Source organism: Taeniopygia guttata, chromosome 2 (assembly GCF_048771995.1).
Source record: "Taeniopygia guttata chromosome 2, bTaeGut7.mat, whole genome shotgun sequence".
Classification (NCBI taxonomy): Eukaryota; Metazoa; Chordata; class Aves; order Passeriformes; family Estrildidae; genus Taeniopygia; species Taeniopygia guttata.
In genome coordinates, this window is record NC_133026.1 from 56,889,347 (window position 1) to 56,905,289 (window position 15,943).

Here is a 15,943-nt window from a genome sequence, read left to right on the forward strand (position 1 = left end):
AAATAGAACTCAAAAATTGTGTGATATGAATTCTGTGATATAAAGATTAAACCACAGTGTCTGCAGCATTGAAATATTGTATTATTACATTTTCTAGAAGAAATGCCAAGTAAGAGAACTTAGTTCAGCCACTTGTTGTCTGTAAACTTGGGCTGAATAAGTTTGCAATGCTTTTTTCTCTTTAGATATGGTAAGAAAAACCAGCAATTAATAGAAAATACATAGCATTCCTACAGAGAGTTGCCATGTAGAAGACTAGGTCAGGTCTGACACTTGGAGTTGAAATATATAAATTATTTCAGGTGATATGCCATTGAAAAAAGTGAAGCAAGGATTTCTTAGTTTAATATCAAAGAATATAAATTACTTTATTAGAAAAATGACAGAAATAACTGTTAGATTTTCCATTTTGTCTGTGTATACCATTGAGATTCATGCAACTCTCTATCATTCCTTGTCTCCCTAAAATATGTCTCTGTGACTGTGTATATATATGATATCTGGATTTACCCACTGTTTTATGTTTTTAGGGTGGGTTGAAGAAGTATGTTTTCTTCCCTTTAATGTATCAAAGAAAACTAACACCAAGCATCATTTTCTGTTGTGAGAAAAGTCATGTACAATTAATTGGATCATGGAAGAGTATAAACATCATCTACAGAAAAGTTTATTAACAGCCCTTTTGTACCTTTGTCTTATGATTGTTTGCTGCTTTCCACTGTAGAAAATTATGATAGACTTCTAAACGCAAATCCAGTCAAGAATCTTTTCAAGTTTAAAATGACACAGTAATACTCTTTGGCATGAACAGAGATTGAGTATAAACTGAGTGGTGACAAGCCTAACAATAAAGGAATATAGATTATTTTTCTAACTTGAGATGTGATCCAGTGAAGCATACACAAATTAGTACAGAGGCAGCAGTGCATGTCATTTTTATTAAACTCCCCCCAAGCTCAACTACCTTACTGACACAAGAGACACATTTAGGAGAAAATGGTCAAGATGTGACATTGACGCTAAAAAACAAACCCAGTGGAGAAGACATTAAGAAACTTTCTCTGAATTGTAAAAAAGTGGAAGCATATCTGGAAGTGGGAATATCTGAAGACTCTTTCCACTTATGCAGAGAAGTGCAAAAAAAAAGCATGAGATAATAATAAGTTCCTTGAATTTGTGTTTTAACAGAAAATTGTTACAAAATATATGAAGCCATAATAGCTGAAATGCATTTCAAATTCACAGCTTTTGTGTTCTATATGTATGTACAGGAAAATATAAAAAAGTAATACTAATAAAACAAGAATCTAAAAAACAAGAGTTGATGTTTATGTACAGGAAGTGTTACAGGAATAATTCAGATAGAAAGCTGTAAATATATATGTAGCAAGAAACAGGGATAAATAATCTTCTGCTCTATGCTTTAAAGCTTTTTTTTTTTTTTTAAGAGTTCCTAAAATGAATTTTGATAAACTTTTCCTACTTTAGATAATTTGGTAAGTTTTTCTTACCACAGATATTTTGGAATTATATAGACATTTGGACTGACTTAATAAAAAGCATGTAAATATTTTAATCAGTTTAAAGGGTTGATAAAATGAGCAGTTTAAGTTCATCTGAGAATGCATGGAAAGATTAATAACAAGGAAATAAAGAAACTACTATCACAAACTAAGGTAGCTGCTTAAGAGTAATCCATCTGTTTCAAGAGCACAAAATATACTTTACTGATATCTGATCCTATATTCTTCAAATTCTTCATTACTCTTTCCCTCTCTCCTTTTCTCTATCTAAAATGCTATGTAAAATCTCTATATTACATATAGAGAGATGTAAAACCATTCTAGCTCTTAGTTATCAAAAGTCAATTTAAATGGGGACATGTCAGCCAGAGATGATTTGTTCTTAGGCCAGTATGGTTTAATACCTTTATCAGTAGCTTGGTGTGTGGGGGAAAAAAAAAATGCTAAAAGGTTTTTGTATGATGTACAATTGTTCCAGTGGCAAAAAGGAACATAAATGCAGCAAAAATTCAAAAGCTTGCTATAAGAAAAGTGTAGCATCTGTAATAATTACCCTGTAAGAAGCTGTACAGTTGGAAGCAATGATGCTGAAATTAATAACTATAAATTTTATATTTAACCACTTTAACCTTCTAATGAAATTGTTGTTTGAGACAAAACAGTCTTAGCTATCTAAGCAGAGATATAGCAGTTTCTGTGCATACTGGTAAGGCAGGTTGGTTTCTCCCCCAAGCACCATATTAAGTTAAAAAAGCTGGATTTGAATTTTTTTAAGGTGAAAATACCAAAGCTGAAATAATTATGAAATTAAAATACTATTTTAGAAAAAGTGAACTATCTCAATCTTATTAAATAGAAATTTTAGTAGTGTTTATAACTGTTTACAGGCATATAAATGAGAAGGTTATTTAGAATAAGGAGCTGATTAATCTATCACACAAGTGCAATTACAGGATGATGCAGTTTATGCACTGAGAGGATACGTTTAACTGCAAGGGCAAGAATAGGACTGGTGTGGTAAACATGGGAGCCTGCAATTCAGAAAGCCTGAAAACCTTCAAAGAGAAGTGGGAAGGCAGGATTCACAGCTTAGAAAATGACATATCTTAGATGGGGCTGTGAAGGGTTTCCTGCTGCTGAGGAAGAGGTTAAATGTCACTATACTAAGACAGACTGAAGAAAAAGGCCCACGCTAGTGATAAAGTGGCAAAAAGTGTGAAAGAACACTTGTGGTAATCTGTTCTTTTTGTCCATTAAAGGTGAGATTTTACTTTTAAAATATATTCTTGTTCTAGCCTTTTTCTTCATGTTTTTAAACTTCTAGTTATCTTTGTTTTAAGAATAAGGATGCAGATCTACCTCAAAAATCAGGTTGGTGTGTGATCCTGGGATTAATTGATTTACTGCAAGTACGATCATTGATTATTCTATCAAATTTGTTATTCGGGAAATAACATCTGTTTTCTGAGGGGCAAAGCAAATAATCCAGTATTTAGAGGACCCAAAGTAGTGAGTTGTATGGATACAACTGGGGGAGTAGTTTCTTGAGCTTTTGCTTCTTCAGGCAAGCATTGAACTGAACATCTGAATTTGCCTTCCAGTGGGATGCCAATATGGAGAAGATGTTATCATCTCTGTAAGTCTTAAAGAGCAGTGGGAATCGGTTTTCATCTCTCCGATACAGGAATAATGAGAAAGGATAGAGGTTGTCTTTTTGTCAGTAAATATCTTTTTCAGTTATACTTTCAGTGTGATGTTTAATTCAAGAATCACTCTGTAATTAATTTATTTGCAATAGCTGCATATAGCAAAAGCCTTGAAAGAATTAGTAATATAACTGATAAGATTATGTAATGATCTAGATAAGTGATGGATCTTCTTTTACACTGATAAATAGAGAAATCAACACATAGATGAAGGAATAGCAATCACTTGTATAGACAAACTTGTTATTGTCTTTTCCTGGGATATACATGACACTCAGTTTTCCCATCTGGGCTACTGATATGTTCAGTATATAAAATATCTAATTTACTCAGCTTTTCACTTGAAAACTACATATGTTGGCAATGTTTGAGGAACATAATGCACAATGAAAGGAATAGCTTGTAAGCACAAGGCCCCATTGCAGCTTATTAGCAGAGCTGTGTCCTCAGTAGACTTCCAAGGATTTGGAGAGACTGAGTACTGGCAAGCAAAGTCTTATTGTTGACTGAGCAGCCACTCTAATAAACCCAGAAAGACTCTGCTTAGCATAGCCTCTGGTGTGGCTCACATGGATTGAATTTTAAATGAAACTAGTGTAAAACTGCAATGTATTCATGCAATGGTGTATTATGTAGGTTTAATTTAATGTGACCTGAGAAGAACAATGGAATAAAATCACCCAGAATGTTTTTATTAATAACCACAGTGAATTAATTCATTAACACAAAGCAGAAGAGCTTTCTGGAGTCTTAAATTGCTCTGGTTTCTTTTAAAACATCTTCTAAATATTTTTTTTTGAAAATGAAGTTTAGAATTATATGAATTGAGGGTTTACAGATATTTCAACTACAGCAGTTTTGATAATCACAAGGTGATTTCTACAAGGTGTGCAATGTGCCCCTTGAATGACTAAATTTTGGATTTTATCCCAGTATGTAAATATCTGTAGTCTGTTATTTTTCACCAATTTTAATATTGGAATCTAAAACTGGAAGAAAGTGGGTCTGCTCCTTATTTTGTGGAGGTAAATTTGTCTGGTTAGTTCTTCATGTACTATGAGAGTGAAGGAGTCTTTCCCTTACGATGTGGAATAATAGTAGGACAAAGTCTGATCTTACAGTAGTCACTGTAGTGACTGTATGTCTCCTTCCTCTATCCTTCCAGTTGTAGACAGCAACACTGGAAAAAACAGATGGACACAGACTATAAGCTGAAGTGCCCCTACACCAATGCACACAGCATCATCAACAGAGGAGCTGGAAGTCACTCTGCTGCAAGGACCTACATGCCCTTATTTAAATTTGATGTACTATGTCTGTAAAAACCACTGCTTTTCTTATTATTTATACATGGCGTCCTTCCTCAATGAAAGCTTTGGGGTTTTTAAACAGAGGCATGAAGAACAGCTTCATCATATGCATTGGACTTATGCATAGTGTTTTCAGCACAAAAGAAGAACTAGATTTGAGAAACTATGAGATTCCAGTCTGGCTCCAGCTGCCATTATTCCTGTCTTATGCAACAAGTTGGGAAGACTCTTTTTCTTACTCATTTAATCATTGCTGGTGAATGTCATCACTGATGAAAAAAACATCCATTCAAAATACAAAATTAATTTATGATGCTATTTTTTTTACTTATTCTATTAACTCTACTTTTTTTTTTTTTTTTTTTTTTTTTACTTGGGATTGTCAATTTGAGGCAACAGCTGAACTATGTCAAGCAAGTTGAAGAACCCAAAAATCAGGTTTTGATAGTTAACAGTTTGGTACAACAAAAGAGGACTCCTGAATGTGACACAGAAGACATAAGAAACAAATATGTTTTGTTTTTCCTGGTCTTCCTAAGTTGCTCCTGACATCCCATTTCATACACAAAGCTGTCAGACTATCTATGAGATGTCAGTTCTGAAATTGATGCAGACATCTCTGAGCTTGCAATGGTTTTTGACAAGTATGTAAACTCCGTGTGTTGCTGCAAGAAGAATTTTTCTAAGCAACCTCTTTTCCAGGAGATATTTTTCAAAACACTTCCCTGAGGAAATGCTGTAAACATGGTCTCAATGTCCTGAAATAGCTCGTTGAAAACTGTTGATTTAATGTGGATTACACTTTTAAGGTGATGTCAGCAATACGTAACAAGAAGCTCTAGAACTATAGAATTTATATCAATGTAGACTATGAAAACCATTTGCTGTGTTTGAACTAAAAAAGCATGATGGTGTCTTTCAATTAACTAACCTTATTAGAATTGTTATAGCTGAAGGACAACAGCCATTCTAGGACACATGGCTTAACATTTTAAGGACAAATGTTGATTTATGAAGGTTGGCAGAAGGACTTTGATGATATTTCTCACATGAAATTTACTGGTTAAGTTTCATTTTTTCTCAAATTTCTAATTCATACTTGCTTTTATTTGAAAGAAGACTTATACTTTTCATTACACTTACAAAAGTATTTATCTTGACTTTTTGCTTTATAACTGCTGTTGCTCCCTAACAATTAATGCTCCCTAAATAGAGATTTTGTTAGATGTAAGAAAAGGGATCTTTTATACTAAAACACAGGAAGTAGTAGGAGAAAGAGAAAAACTCCAATGTGAAGAGAAGGAACCACCAAATTAAGGATGCAGAGCAATTTCAAATTGTTGATTTTGCAATAGTTTCATTTCGATTGGGTCATCTCAAATGACTCACTGACTTAGAATTAGAATCCTAAATTATAATAATAATCAGTTTAATTCTTTTGATGCAATATAAATTGCAGAGCTTTTGGTTGGATCTTCTGTTTCTGAGGTGTAATTTCACCACTGGCTTATGCCTACCAGAACTTGTGCTTCCTTCAAGGTGAGTGGTTCCACTCCATCCTTGGGCACCCTCTCAGGAATTCACTCAAGTCAGTTCTAGAAATTGTGCAGCTGTGCCTGAAGAACATAATGTCATTGATCCTACTGAGAATTGTGAAGAGTAAATAATTAGTTTACTAAGTTCTCGGTCTGATCAGGAAATTGATACAACTGCCATGTGGCCACAGGCCTCCTAGACCTGACACAGGGGAGAAGCAGACTGGAGAGGAACATTACTTTTTTGGTGTAGGTACAAATTCAAATCAACTTGCATTGACAACGCTACTTACAAGTCCTCCATTTAAATAGCTCTAGACTTTTAATTTATAGTGATCGGTGTGTGCATATATATGTATATATATGTACAAATAAATAAATAAATAAATAAATGTCTATGTATAATATTTTAGGCTTTTGGCAAAATGTTTTCTGATTATGAACCGAATTTTCCAAAAATGTATGAGTATCCATAGTAGGGGGTATCAGTGACTTTTTTTGCTGGAAAACCATAAGGAGATCTTATGCTCATCATTATTATGTATCTAAGTTATTATGAATTTTTTTTCAGAAACAAAATGTTTCACAACTCCTGAATAACAGTATATTCCTGAAAGATTACCTTTCTCTTCAACTTCATAGAAGATAAGCAACTGGGGAATTGTAGACCAAACTCCTCAGGATTCCTTTCTGGAGGAATACTTCTGTTGGGATTTTCAAGGCTAAAATAAAGGTCTGAAGACTCTGAATGTTTTTTGTTTTTTTTTTCCTGGCAGGTAAATTTTTTTGTTGTCAGCTAATTAAAATTGTGACTTTAAGTTAAAGAATGGAAAAAACTATTATTCATAAAAAAAATTTGCTTGATACAAAATCTTTTGTATTTTTCAACAACTTGAATTTTTCTAGAGCTTTTATTTTTATAAGTGTTGATATTGTCATCTTTCACTACCCTTAGTATTCTGAATTTCTTTCTTACGTCTGCTAATTTCAGCTGAATTCTTTGCCAACACCACTTTATTTTTCTTGTGATTTCCATTTTGAAACTATTCTTCTGTATATAGTCTTTCTATTTGTATTGCCACAACTGAGTCATACTATTTTTTTCCCCTTCAGTGAAGGCCAGTGAATTGGCTTTGGTTCACTAGTAAAATGGACCTGAGTTAATTTACATGCACTTGGACCTGCCTGAGATGGCTAGGAAATAACTACTGTGGGTGTGCATAACTACAAGAAAAACTGAGTAGAGGCATGCAATTTTCCCAAAAAAATCAATGTAAAACTGTGTCTTTCAATATTGTTTAATTTTTAAAAATGTCCTGAATATACAACTCTTAGAAATAGGCTGTTCTAGCTAAAATATGGATTCCAGTATTTTCGCTGAAAATACTGTAAATCCAGCAGAAAAATAATTGGAAAATAGGTCTTCTTCTTGTCATCTTATGTCCAATGAGACATTTTCAAGTAGAATACTAACAGTGAAAAGTGAAGAGATTAGTCAGGATTTTAAGCAAAGTATTTCTGTGTAAGATCTACTTCTTTGCTTATTAAAAAACTGACAATAATATTTCTATCTTTTTTAGATAAATGAAGGATGCTTTATTTAATGTTTTTCATAATTTATTTAACGTATAAACTATATTGTATTTGCTATTTTAAAAATGAGGTGAGCAAATCAAGGGAAGACACTCATAAGGATAGCCACAGATTTGTCATTAATTTTCTTTTTTGTGGGTTTTTTTTTTCCTCCCTTGCCTTTTATCCTCCTGGTCTTTTGTCATTAAGGAGATATTACTCATACATGTTTTGACCTATAAAAGAAGGGATGGCAAGTATTTATTTTGTTGGAAAAAATAAGCTTTATTAATTCTAGTAAAGTACTGGTAATCTACTACGTGTATATATTTTTATTTTGGTAATCTATTACATGTAGAAATAGATTTAGTTAGGCCAGGTAAGTTTTCTGACACTGCTATGTTAGTAAAAAACCAAATTTACTTGTAGGTTGTCTTTTTATTGACCTAGGTAATTAACTATTAGATATTTAGTTTACAAAAGCTAAGCATTGGCCTGATGGTTAATAAAAATACTTTGCATTTTTAAAGTATGGCAGTACAAATACATCTTCATGCTGTATAATATGGCAAGACTTTTAGATACTGCTTGTATATTCCTTGTAGCAAAGTTGGCTGACTCTTTGTGTTGGCAGGGGAAACATCCCTAGCACGTCACCCTTCTAGGTTTTTCTACTGTTTCCTGTAGCAAAGACTCCCATGTTCTCTTTTGTAAAAAAATAGTTTTGGTTTTTTTTTTTTTTGCTGGTTTGTTTGTTTGTTTGTTTGTTGTTATTTGGTCTGTTTTGGCTTGGTTTGGGTTGAGGTTGGGTTTTTTTGCCCATATAGAGGAAAAGGTGCTACCACCTGGACTGACAAAGAATGACACTGTGGCAAATGTCAGCTATCTGTGATGCACCTTTAGGGGACTTTAGTCCAGAAATGCAATAACCACCCTTTAAAGTGATGTGGAGACTGTGATTGATTTCTTTCTCATTCTTACAAAACCCACTCTTTTTTCTATCTAAATACATCTTAATGCTTTTGTGTTCCCCTCAGGCTGAGCAACACACTTAAAATTTATGGCCAAAAAATACAGTGCTCAGCAGCTCGACTTCTAGTTCTAGCTTTATTCTGTGTATACAGAGCTAAAAGCAAGCAGAAAAAAGTAATCTGGCATTTCCTGTTGGTTTAATTTATTTATTTAGCTTCAACTACATTTTGCAGAATGTAAGATGTGGATTACCCAGGAGAAAAAAAAAAAAAAAAAAAAACAGTAAAGCAGATTCAATATCACCCCTTATTAACTTTTCTACTTTCCTGGAAGAAATAGTTTCTGTCAATACTTTAATTTCAACTGAGCTGAATAAGAAAAAAATTATGTTTTTTGGCAACATGGTAATTGCAGATCAGATTTGTTCTATAAATGCTCTACAGTTTCTTTCATCCAAAGTTCTTAGGTCATGATAAAAATCCTAATTCTTTTCAGATTTTATGTTTCTAGGCTAACAGTGTTGAGCTATACTGGTACTCATGAACTCTAAGACAAAAGTGTGAAGAGAACAAATATGCTGCTGTATAAGTCCTTTAGGCATTGCTTTTGACATTAATATAGCAGGACAGAATTTTTCCCAGTTTTGTGCAGCAGAAAGAAAGGAAAGGTTCATGTTGATTTTCTTTATCATTGTATATGAAAATTATCTCAATGCTGAAAGCAACTTTCCGATCTTTTAAAACATTAACGATCATGTACATGAAGTTACCATTTAACCACACTGAGACTGATACAAAGGAGAGAGACATGGAAGAAGACAAGATGGAAAGAACCATGAAACCAGACATTCTGTTATGAAATTTGGCTGGCACACCTGCAGTCGAGGAGAGACATGCAACCCTTACTTCACCAAAAAAACAAAAAAATTCATAGAGGACAACAATTCTGCTCTTAGCAGACTTCAGCCAGGACAGAATCATTGTGTGGATGCCTAACAGGCACTAACACTTGCATCACTAGACTAGTGCTTGCAGTGAAGGTGGGAGGCAATGCTTCTCTGTCAATGTGTTTGCATGAGAAATGGGCTGTGTTAAATTAGGGACAGGGATGATGAAGAAACAGTGCTAAAATTTAAAACACTCTTCTTTTTAGGATCCTGTAATGGTGTTCCTAAATGTTCCCAAGTGCAGTAACATAGCCGAATACTTTGGTTTATCTTCTTTAATTCCTTTATTCCTCAGAAAATGGGAACTTTGATTAGATGGAAGAATCTTGGCCTGCAGCAACTAGGGTGTTTGTTGGATATTAGACAATATTATTATGTAGTCTACCTAACATTTCCACTCATCACTGCAGTAAGAGGGATTTTTTTTTGCAGAGGGGGCTGTTTTTGTTTGCTTGGCTGAAAGGAATTTATCTATCTTTCAGGTCACTGTTGTACCCCTCTCTAAACCAGCTTGTTGAATCTATACTTACTTTACCCAAGAAACTAATGATTAAAGGGTTATTTGATTTATTTTGTGCAATACAGGCATTTTAAGGCAATCTGGAAATAGAATCCAAGAGAAAGAGCTTGATCACCTTTATTTTTCAAATAGAAGATAACCATCTTCTATTTGTACAGCGCATTGCAGCCATTTACTGAGATAGAAGATAAAGAACCTAGCCTATGTCATAACTGGAAAACCATGTTGTCCTTTTATTTAGAGATACTTCAGACATCTAAACATTTTAAAATCCCCAAACTTCCACTTTGATATGGGGCAACTACTTCTCTCTCCACATCAAATTTTGACACCTGAGATCTCTTACAAGGTCACAGCAAGTTTTAGCAAATGTACAAATATTCCTGTAGTAATAAACTTTGAGGTCTACTTGGAAGTTTGGTTTTTTTTTTTTCCTTAAAGGGAGGTGGTTGGATTTTGTTCTCTTTCTTCTGTCAAGAGTTCAAAACAATTTTGATTTCCAAGTGACATTCTATTACTACTGTTGAGATTTTATCATTTTTTGTACATCATCTGTATTTTAGTCAGCTAGTACAGTAGTTGCAGGTATCTGTCTTTCATTAAAGAGAGTTATCTTTCAAATATTTTTTTATCAGATGTACATTTGCACTGAAATAAGTAACAGATATTTAAGCACTGAGCTACATGATCCAAGAGATTGGAAACCCTCAGAGATGCTTAATAGAAAAATTATTATTTTATTTTTTTTTTAGATTTGAAAGTATCTTGATTAAATTTTCTTAGAATATTTCAGAAAGTATAATCAAAGGATATGTGTTCCTGTCCAAGTATATGGCTTCAGTGATCTATCTTACTATTATTTTTTTTTTCACTGTTTGGAAACAGTGCTAAAGATTACAAGAATAGTCCCCATCATGGAAATAATCTCTTTGCTGTTCCTTAGTGATTTATGTTTCCCATAGAGCTTCAATGAACACAAGATCATAAAATTAGAAAAAAAATCATGTTATTTAACTTTTGATCAAGCAACAGGGAAGAATTAATCTACAATATATTCAGTACCTGGAAGTAACATAGACCAAAATTAAAATTCTATCAATCTACTATGTGTGCAGATAGATGAATTAATAAAATACACATGAAATGCTACTGAACCAAAATGACAGTGTGTTGAATTCATTGTAGTGTAGGTGTTTACTTGAAGCAGAATATCAGTGGTAGAAGATTCAGGTTCTTTCTTTTGTGCTTTAATATAGATAACTTAAATGTGATTACACAGAAAAAATTCATTCTCCTGAATGAAAAAAACCCTTCCAATTATGCTTGAAGGGAGATGTAGCTATATGATTAGTACCAGTAACCCAAATAAAAGTGCATTCGGATGTGTACACACATTTCACTTAAATTGTGTTTGGTCTTAATGGAACAAGTTTATGTAATTCTTAGGGCTTTAACTTAACTGGTTCTGAGCAATGCAGTTTTTCAGTCAGGACAGTTGGATCAGAATCTGAAAATCATGTTCCGGGAGCTCTGTTGAATATTTTTCAGAATTAAGTTGTTCATAAGTTATGAAATATGTCTGTTATCCCATGACTGTGATAAAAGCAAACTTAAAATGTTAAATTTGAAATATTGTTTGGGATTTCTTCACTTGTATCAAGGTAACTTGCAGAATTTCTTTTATCATGCTGAGGTAAAGTTCCTCTATTCTCACTATGCAGTAGAATATACCTGTGTTCTACCTTTAACCTAAACTGGGTGTTTGCGCTCTGAAGCACAGCAATACTGTACTCATCCTATTCCTTATTACAGCTGTGTTCTTACAACTTGCACTTCTGAACAGAGATAACCTTAAAAATGAGATCTTTATCTCATGCACAATAAAGCCAGAACAATGGTTTAAATACAAATAAATTAATTAATTAATTAAGTAACAAATAAGATCCTTTTATTTAGTCAAGCCAGGGAATAAACCAAAGCTCCTACTTTTACATTATGAAGGTCAAGGAGAACATACAATTATTTTCTGTTTTCCCTCACTCTGCTGTAGTATGTTACAGACACAATAGGAGAAGGATAGCGAAATAAATAATAATAATAATAATAATAATAATAATAATAATAATAATAATAATAATAGATAAACCATCAATAAAAGAGCTAGCAGTTGCAACATTACCAATAAAAAATCAAGTTATACCAAAACTTATGTGACATTATTTTCAGAAATAATGTAATCACTTAAAATAGAATGCCATGAAACAGAGCTTGCAAGATACTACAGTGAAACAGAAATTGCAGAAATTGTCCTCATAAAAGAGGTCATAATAGGTTCTGAAAATGTATGTCTTCTTTTTTTATGAGATTACTGAAATGCTGTATAAACTTCATTTATCATCCAACTATTATATTTTAATTATTCACGTGATATTCCAGGTCAAGGAAAATTCTGTATTTGGACAGATAAGACCAACAGAGCATTCTAAATAGATTAAACCTGTTAGTAGCCTTGAATGTATTAGCACAATTTGATTCTGATTTGCCAATACAATTAGTCTGTGATGCGTTCTCCCTGTGGGGTGAGAGCAGTCATATACTGCATTATGCTCACAGGAGAGTAAAAAACCAATTACCTTTGCTTCAAGGACACTAAGCAAAGCAGAAAGCCACTATGCAGAATTGAATGGCAGCATAACCATTATCTTCAGAGTGTGCAAGTTTCACTGGTACTTGTATGGATTAAAATTTCACATTTCTGACAGATCTTCCTCTCATATCATATCTTTTCACCACACTTGGTTTTCCATTTCTAGCTATCAAGAAAATGCAGAGGTGGGCTCTTCTGTTATCTTCCCACACTTGTTATCAAGCTCAGAAATTCTTCATTAGTTGATTATTCAGATGGCTTGTCAAGATTAGCTTTATCATTCAAACAGCAAAAACCTTCCAATTTTTGAGAGTATGAACTCATGCAAAAGGTTTCCTGGGAATGATAATGCACAGGTGAGCCCAATAATCTCCTAAATTCTAATGAAAGTGTGGGCAAAGTCTTAAAAGATCTCTCATATAATTGACATTTCCAAATAAGTGCAACAGGAAAATCACTAACAAATATTTTTTATCTATATGCAGGTTAAAATTAATGAATCAAGTTGCACTTGAAGGCACTGTTCTGTTCTTGATAATGCTGTCTCCACAGCTGCTTCATTAAATTTTGCCGAGATTTGAGGCAGTGCTCAAGTATTTCTTAGCAATTTTAAACAATTCTGAGACATATAGGTGGTCAAGAGGAGAGTTCGATTTATGGAACTGCCTCTGGACTAGAACAGGTAAAAATATTACTACAAGATGTCTGCATCAGTATTTAACAAGACTATTTTATTCCAGTGAACTAATTTTTGTAAAAAATTCTCATTGAAATAACATAACAATAATTTCTCATTGAAATAACAATTTTCTTGTATACATCTGTTTAAAAGATTTCTGTGATAGTTGAACAACAGACGTGTAATTATGTGTTTGGAATGTATGTCAACCTAAATTAAAGTTGAAGGCAATTTTAAAACATCCCTCAATGCCTAAAAGCAGGTTTTTTCTACTGAGAATGCTGGGAAAGAAAAGGCAAGGTAACTGTTTTCATGCTGTAAATAACTCCAAGACAGAAATAGCATATTATGCAATAGTCAAACAATGAATTTACCTGATTCTGCATGATTAAAAATAGAATACTATATAGAAATATGTGATTCATCTAGCTAGCAGTTTAATACACATTATTCTGAAATCTTATATTGTTAACTAATTTGAATGTTTCTCTTTTTTTCTTAAATTTTGTATCTTTTAAGATTGACTTGTTATAAATTTCCTAGTCTTGTGTAGGAAATATAAGAACACATCTCAAGAAAGAATTTCAAGCTATTTCATATTCTGTACCCTACTTTCATTGTTAGCTACAGGCATCAATATTTCTACTTGTTTCTTTAGAAATTTTGCAGTAAAGTGATAATTTTATTTCATCTGGAATATTAATTTGCCTCCTTCTGTCTGTTAATAACATCTATCCTCTGATTTCACCTTCTTGAAGACAGATATTGTGATTCCTTCTACACATTGGAGAGAAATGAACCATCTAAAAGGACAAAGTATTCTGTAAGAAATTTCAATATTTGAAAGAAATGGTCTCATATTCAGCCTAGAACTTAATTTTAAATGTCTTTCATACTTATATCATGGTGACTTGGTATACAATATAATCAGTATCATACAATATAGCATGTAGAATACACTCTAAATATCTGTTTATGCAGTTTGGGAGCACAACACTGTAAATCTAACATAAAGTATTTATTTTGATTTTGATACACTATAACAGTACTTGTGTGAATTCCAAAAAAAAAAAAAAAAAAAAGAGTGCTTTAATTATCAGCACAGTAAGAAACTTATATATCTTTTGACATGTACTTTCTCCCATAACCTCCTTTCTCCTGAAATTTGGGGGAATAAGAAATATTCTTAATGGTACCTTATAACACATTCTATGAATGACATATATGTTTAGCTGATTTTGTGCCTAGAATAAAAACTGTTACACAAAGCTGAATACCAAGAGTCAATTACTTTGGCTCTCTACAGTCATGCTAGTTTCAGTCAGGTTAACATTGTCTTAGGTGGAGATTTCCTTCAAGTTTGCAAAATATCAAGATCTAATCAGTTTTAGCACGAACTTAACCACTGCAATGAGTACGCACAGAAGTTAATAATATTTGTCACTACATAGTTAAAAAATTAAAGAGTCCAAACCACAGAAAGTTTAATATTTCTGCAAATAATAATCTTAAATATAGATTTCCAATATTTTGTAGTTATCAGAACATATGCTGCTACTTAAAACTTGCACACTTTGTACGTAGTACAAAAACCTAACAGCTTGCTAAAGCAATTTTTAAATTCAGACTTCAGCTTTGCTAATTCCTGAGAACAGTGTGTGAAAACTCATGTTTTTACAATGCTGAAGAAGCTGTATTTTCACAACCTTATTAATTGTAATAATCTATCTAATCCAAACTAATTGCAGTTGAAATTAAGCTATTTCCTACTGGTAGAGATAGTTTCATTTTCTCTTACCTTGACAAACAGTGTTATTTTTTATTGTTTTACTTGTTTCTCTCTGGTTCTACTGTGCACATTTTATGTCAAAAATTTATTTTTCCAGTCTCTTGACATGTACCCGATCTCAAAATAGTTACAGTGTATCAGAATGTTTCCAGAATAATACTTAAAATTTCTGCCTTGGGGACTCTTATAACAGACTGTTGAAGTTTAACCCTGATGGTGCTAAGTGTGTGTTTTTTGGAGTTAGGGAGCCAAAAGTGTATTGAAGGAGCTGGAAATTTATTTTCATGTTCGCTCTCTTGAAGAAACTGTATTATTGCAGTGGTTGCAGGTGGCTCCTCCACAGTATTAATTTTGTTTTGATTATCTTTGTTAATAGAGGTATTACAGATTTTTTTCCACTTATAATTTCCGTGGTTATGAAGGACTAAAACTTCTTTTATTTTTAACAAGCTTTTTTATAGTCATGTTAATTTAAATACTGAGTGTACTGCATTTTTTAATGTGACTGGTTCCACTGTGAAATTTTTGCCTTAAATAAGTGGCTTCCTCCTGCTCTTTAGCATGAATGATCAAATGTTTAAAATAAGAATAAGCCGAGTGATAAAAAAATACAAATAATTTTATTAGGGGCAACTCCCAAATAAAATGTTACAAAGTATTACAAAGTATTACAGATTATTGTAGGCTTTTCTGAGCCTACATGTCCTCACTGTATAAATGGACAAAGAATACGGGGGCAGTGAG

General features: G+C 32.9%; 1 long non-coding RNA gene across 1 annotated transcript in view; it reads right to left on the reverse strand.

Annotated features, from left to right (window-relative positions):
- The window catches only part of LOC140682303 (uncharacterized), a 61,706-nt gene extending 46,364 nt beyond the window's left edge, over window positions 1–15,342 (reverse strand). The window contains exon 1 of the long non-coding RNA XR_012053843.1: window positions 15,209–15,342. This is a non-coding gene — a long non-coding RNA (uncharacterized lncRNA). The remainder of the gene's footprint in view (window positions 1–15,208) is intronic.
- Between the last annotated feature and the right edge of the window lie 601 nt (window positions 15,343–15,943).